Genomic DNA, 6,991 nt, shown 5'->3' on the forward strand with positions numbered 1-6,991 from the left:
TCACAGAAGCAGCAGTCAAGAAATCAAACAACGTATTGCATTAGGCAAATCTGCTGTACACGACCTTTTTAAAGTGTTGAAGAGCAAAGATGTCAGCTTAGGACTAAGGTGCGACTGACCCAAGGCATGGTATTTTCAATAACCTCATATTCATGCAAAAAGTTGGACAGTGAATAAGGAAGACCTTAGAATAATTGATGCCTTTGAGTTATGGCGTTGCAGGAGAATATTGAAAGTGGCTGCCAAAAGAACCAATAGATCCGTTTTGGAAGAAGTGTAGCCAGAATGCTCTTTGGAGGCCAAAATGGGCCAAACTTCATCTCTCATACTTTGGACATACTGTCAGCAGGGACCAGTCACTGGAGAAGGATATTATGTTTATTAATGTGGAGGATCAGAGAAAAAGAGGAAGACCTCCCCCCCCAAAGAGATGGATTAGCCAAGTGGCATCATCAATGCATTCAAGCATGGCAACAATGGTGAAGTTGGCCCAGGATCAGGCATTGTTTCATTCTGCTGTGCATAGGGTCGCTATGCTTCAGTACTAAATCGATGGCACTTCACAACATATATATGTTGGTTATAAGCGGGGATGGGATGAAGGTTTTGTGGAGGTGGAGGGAGGCAATGGTAGAGCACATGAAATGGGGCAGACACATCATAGTTCAGATGTTGGAGAGGGCAATACACAAAAAGTGGGAGGGTTTAGAAAAACAAGGCAGATAGGGGAACACTGATACAGGATTGCATGGGCTAAATAGGGCAGAAGTACCTAGTTTTGCTCATTCTTGGAACAGGGCTTTGTGATACAGGGAAGGAGGTATACTCTGAAGAGGAGAAATAATACTAAGTTGCTTAACTCTCTTTGAAACATTGGTTTCCCTTGCCTACTATTGTAAAATAGACACTTGAGTGGGATAGAAAAGAATGTTGGGAAACATGATGACAGAAATTTAGTAAGCCCATCTTCAGTCTTTAACTGATTGTAATTCCTAAATGGGTTCTAGAACTCACCCAGTGAAATAAGCCTCTTGAGTTTTCTTTGCAATGTATAGGTGGAATCCTGATCCCTATCTAGAACCTTCTGAGTTGGGACTTCTCCACTCAAAAGGACAAGTGGACTATCCATAAGGAGATAGAGCAACAGAAGATATGTATTGAAAGAAGGATCATCAAGAAAAAACAAAACAAAAATGGCAGTATGATTGGCTACAACAAGAACAAGCAAGTTGTTTCCTGGAAAACCATCAAGGTAAGCAACCAAGTCTTTTCAGGAAAAACTCACCTCTAAGACTGAAACTCAAAGGGAATACATGAACAGGCAAGCTTTCTGGTGACCACACTGATCTACTAGTGAGTGGAAGTGGGGGAAAGGCAGCAATGAAGAAATGGGCTGAGTTCAACCATGTTCTGTAAACTCCCATTGACCTGGAGATGAGAGAGAAGAGGAAGAAGGGCTGGTTTGTCAAAAGTGTGGTGAGACCTGGGGACACCTAAGCCCATGGACAAGAACATATCCACAGAGGGCTAGAGCTGAGAGTGAAGCATCTAGTTGATATGAAATAAGGGGAGATGCACAAGAACACCCAAATTTACAGATAGTACCCATTTGACCTAGCCTCAATGGCTTGATAATCAGAACTTGAGTAGAGTAAGACTAAAAAAAAAATTTTTTTTGATAAAGGAAACAATGGTAAAATGATGAAATTTGATCAACTTGACCTATACTCTTGGAGGTAGTAGCTCAAATACAGACAGAGAGGGAAGGAGTCTCCACATCAAGTATCAATGCTATCCCCTCTGTATACAGGGTATATAGGGATGAACAACTTAGACATTGACTACCTAAAATGAGGGGCAATAAAAGTACAAATTTACTGGCTTAAAAGTTTTCAAGAAGGAGTTTAGTTTAAGAGTGTGCAGGAAAAGAGAGTCCCCATGGAATAGTTTTAATCTTGTCTAGATGGTTATAGTGAAAAAAAGATGAAAAAAACATTCTTATGATTTGATAGTGAATAATTGTCATCCTGACTAATTGCAACTGTTGTTATTGTAAAGGTAGATGTTTTGTAAGAAAAACAGGGGAATACTTAATCCTACAGTCCACAAACAGAAAATTCTAGGACCATCAAGTGAGAAGAGCACGAACAGAATGCATGACCTTATCCAGAGAAGCGACACCAGAGATGGAGGTATAGATGGAGACACAGAAAGGGTGAGCAACTGAGAGTTCTAGATTCAATTATTATATGGTTTCAATTATTATATATGCCAGAGTTTTTAAAAATTAAAAAATAGCTAAATTGAATAGACAGAAATACTATTAACTGATGCTACATGAAGTGGATTATAATCATTACAATAAAAGAAAGTATATGATTTATTGACTGTAAACTTACACTAAATTTACAATAAAAGCTTAAAAAAAGAATAAGTGAATAGGTGAATATTCTCTTTGGAGTTTAGAAGACTTTTGTAAATACCAGAGACAAGGAAACAAATGGCATACTTGATATTTTGTTTGTTGCCATTGAGCCAATTCTGACTCATGGCAATCTCATATGTTAAGTGTAAATTGTTACATAGAATTTTGTTGACTATAATCTTAATAAAAGGAAATCGCCAGACCCTTATCTTTGAGGTACCACTGGATAGGTTCAAATTGCCAACCTTTTTTTAGGAGTCAAGTGCAAACTGCTTTTATGATCTAGGGACTTAACTTTTCATATTTGAAGATCCAATTGTAATCATTAAAATAAAAACATAAAGACATGTGATAAAGTATGAAAACTCCTGTATGGTTAAATTATGTTTGTGTGTATTTTAAAATTGTTTGTAGCTGATGTTGTTGTTGATGTTAAATGCCTTCGAGTCAATTCAGACCCATAGCGACCCTGTATAGGGTTTCCAAGGAGCAGCTGGTGAGCTTGAACCACCGACCTTGCATTTCAAATGACTTTGCAGTCTGATGCATTAGCCTACAGTACCACACCAGGACTCCATGTAGCTGAGAGTTCCTTAAAAATAATATAAAGAATCCTGGTGTGTCAATCTAGTATAACAAATGGATTTCTACTCCTAGGAAACCCTAATAGGGTTACTATAAGTCTGAATTGACTCAAGGACACTTAACAACAACAACATTTTCCAGCAACATAGTGTGAAGTGCTCCATTACTCCACTGATTAAAATGATATTTAAAAATTATTACTTTAAATTTCTGTAAATACTCCCAAAGGCACAAACCACGGTGGGAAACATTTATTCAGGAAAGTCTAAGCATTCAGTAGGAATTATGAGAGTCTGTATATTTGAAGAAAATATCACCCTCACTCTTTATTCCCAGCACAGTGAATAGTGAAGCAGGAACTCTAATCAATCTGACACAGTCAAAAATACAGTAGTCCTCCTCACCCCAGCTTCTAGTCAACAGACTGTTGCCAGGAGTGTCAGGACGTCAGCATTTTTCACACTGCCCCTGTGTACTTATTGCTGATCCTTACTTGAGGATGAATGTGGCTAATGTTGGATCCCTTTTTTGCCCAATCAAAATGTTGAAAATTATGCTAAAATGGAATCAGAGAATATTGGTAAACTTGGTAAGGTAAAGCCAGATCCTTTGTTAGAGATAAAATAAAAGAAAGACTTTGAAGTGTTTTTATTTGTTCAAAACAAATCTCAATCATTGACCTTGGAAACTATACCCACAAAAGAGTTTTAATAGCTCTGGTAGCGTAGTGGTTACGAATCGGGCTGAGAACCTTAAGGTCAGCAGTTCGAAACTACCAGCCTCTCCGCGGGAGAAAGATGAGGCTTTCTACTCCCGTAAGGATTTACACCCTCGGAAACCCTGTACAGGGTCGCTATGGGTCGCAACCGACTCGACGCCACTTAACAACAACAACAACAACACTGATACACAATAATTCATAATCATATACACAAAATACATAATTGTGTATCAATTTATGTCCCAGGCATTGTTGAATACAATAGTGTAATCAGTCCCCAATTACTGAAGTTTAACAGCTGACTGTGTTACAGAAAAGAGATCATCAAAAATATTCTTCCAATACTGTCATGGAGTCCTTGTGTGACACTGTAGGATAAGCACTGGACTACAAGGTCTATTTGAATGACAAGGTCGGTGGCTCAAACCCACCAGTGATTCCTTGGAAACTCTATACAGGGTTGCTATGAGTTATAAACAAATCAATGGAACTTTACAACAACGACAATGATGAAAATATTGTCATGGGGAGAAACTTTAAACATCAAAGTCTTTGTTTTCATGGAGAAATTAATTTCAGTGAGGTAATTTCAAAAGTAAGTATCAATATCAAGCATTGAGTGGAGGACAAGTACTCAGGAGAGCTAAAATGTGTTTTCTAAAATGGCTGGTTGTAAACAAAAGTATGCGTTTTGTAGAGGAACAGAACATTGCGATACATAAACTGAATGGAAAGCAGGCAACAGAAACTGACTCTGAGAATGACCACATAGAGTAAAACAAAGATTTTGCAGTAGTATTCATAAATATGTGCAAAGAACAGAACAAGACAATACTTAAAAACATCTAAATAAAAGATGATGACATTTTCTCATTAAATAAAATAGAAATCATACAACAGGACAAATGGATATTATCAATTTGGAAAGCAGAATAAGTGAAATGAAAAATTCAGCAGATGCCCTCAACTGAAGATATGGGATGGAATAATAAAGAATTAATGTGCTTCAATATAGATGAATAGAAATTATATAATCTGAAGAACAGGGATAAAAAAAGAAAAACAACAACATAAGCATGTAGAGAGTAACAGAAAGAAAGAAAAGAGAAGTAAACAGAAAAATATCCCAATAAATAATTGCTAAAAACTGCCAAGATTAATTGAAAAACACAAATTTACTATCAAGGAATATCAACCAACTCGAGGTAGGATAATAAGATTCACAAATTGTTGTTGTTAAGTGCCGTCGATTCAGTTCTGGCTCTTAGTGCCCCTCTCTAGGGTTTCCAAAGAACTGCTGGTGAGTTTGAACCACTGACCTTGTGGTTAAAATTGACCTTGTGGTCTCATGCTTTATCCCACAGTGCCAAACCAGGAAGCCAAAAAAATACATCTTATTATAAATGGTAAAAATCAAATGGAGAGGCCCTAGAAAACAGCAAGCAAAAAAATACTAATTACAATGAATCTCAATAAGCGAAATTACTGACTTATCCGAAGAAATATTGGGGATCCTCAGGCAGTGGGATAACACATTCAAAGTACTGTAAAACAACATAAAAATAGAAAGAGAAAAAAAAAGATCCTATATACAGCAAAGCTATAACTCAAAAATAAATTTGAGAGAATTTGTCAGGGCCTTACAGAGAATTCAAGGAACTTCTTCATGCTGAAAGCAAGAAATAGAAGAATGTAAAATATATGAGGGTGAGGCAAACATTATCTGCCTTCCAGCTGAAGAATTTATTTGAATCAACTTTTAGGAACGACAAATATATCATTTTGACACAATCTCCTTCTTTTTAACGCACTTTAACCATCTGCCAACAAGCTCTCATATTTCCTTATTTTAAAATGTTTTAAGGCTGGCCTGTGAGCCACAAATGGATCATTGTCTTCACTTCTTTAGCAGAGGTGAATCTTCATTCTCCAAAGGCTGCTGTTAGGGGACCAAACACATGAAAGTCCGATGGAGCAAGATCAAGATTATAGGGAGGATACTTTAACAACTCAAAGAGAAGTTTTTTTTGAAGTGTATCAAAAGTGTGGGCAGAGGTCTGTGGATGTATATTATCATTCAAGATCACACTCCTCTTAGATAATAATCCTCTGTGATTTATTCAAAGTTTAGACTTCTATTCTTCATGAACAGCTCATTGTTAGTGTTCCAATATTGGCCCTTAAGAATCCCAGAAAACTCTAAGCATCAATTTTCCAGTTGACTTTCAAAATTTTTCTTGGTCAGTGAATGACAATGTTTTCATTTCAAACCCTTCGTTGTAATGAATCCATGTCTTGTCACCAGTAACAATTTTTTTTCAAGAAACTTTAATCTTCCTTTGTGCATCGGTCCAAATTTTGTTTGCAAACGTTTCTGTATAATCTCTTTTGAGAGTTGTTTTGATACCCATCTCACACAAACTTTTCAAAACCGAAGACTATCATGGACTATTTCATAGACAAAGACATGGCTGATTTGAAAATTTTGTCACATAATCCACTATAAATTGTCTATTCGACAGAATCATTTCACGTGTATGCTCAATGTTGTCAGCAGTCCTGGACATGGATATATTATTATAACTGAAGTATAGATAATTTTTGACTCACCCTTGTGCATAAAAAAAGGAACATACACTATTAGTGGTAATTACATAGTTACTAAAGTCAATATAAATCAATACTATGCTTTTCATCAATTGCTGAAAATTTAATTGTATAGCATAATATCGCATGCATTGCTGCCCTATAACTTACAAAAATGAAAGCAGGTGACATTATATGGTATGTACTGGTAAAAATGAAGAGAAATATAAATTTTAAATGACTAGCATTATAAAAATGATAAGCATATATTTGACTTATTTTAAATTATTGAAGATACATGCAGTTATATAAAGTAATCATAATGTCCAACTGTTGTTGTTAGATGCGATCCAGTTGGTAGGGACTCATAGCAACCCTATGCACAACAGAATGAAACACTGCCCGGTCCTGGGCCAACCTCACTATTGTTGCCATGCTTGAGCCCATTGATGCTGCCACTTTGCAATCCATCTCAATGGGGGTCTTCCTCTTTTTCTCTGACCCTCCACCTTACCAAACATGATAACCTTCTCTAGCGATTGGTCTGACCTGACAATATGTCCAAAGTATGAGAGATGAAATTTAGCCATCCTGGCCTCCAAGGAGCACTCTGGTTGCACTTCTTCCAACACAGATCTCTTGGTTCTTTTGGCAGCCTATGGCACTTTCAATAT

Source organism: Chrysochloris asiatica, unplaced genomic scaffold (genome assembly GCF_000296735.1).
Source record: "Chrysochloris asiatica unplaced genomic scaffold, ChrAsi1.0 scaffold00309, whole genome shotgun sequence".
Classification (NCBI taxonomy): Eukaryota; Metazoa; Chordata; class Mammalia; order Afrosoricida; family Chrysochloridae; genus Chrysochloris; species Chrysochloris asiatica.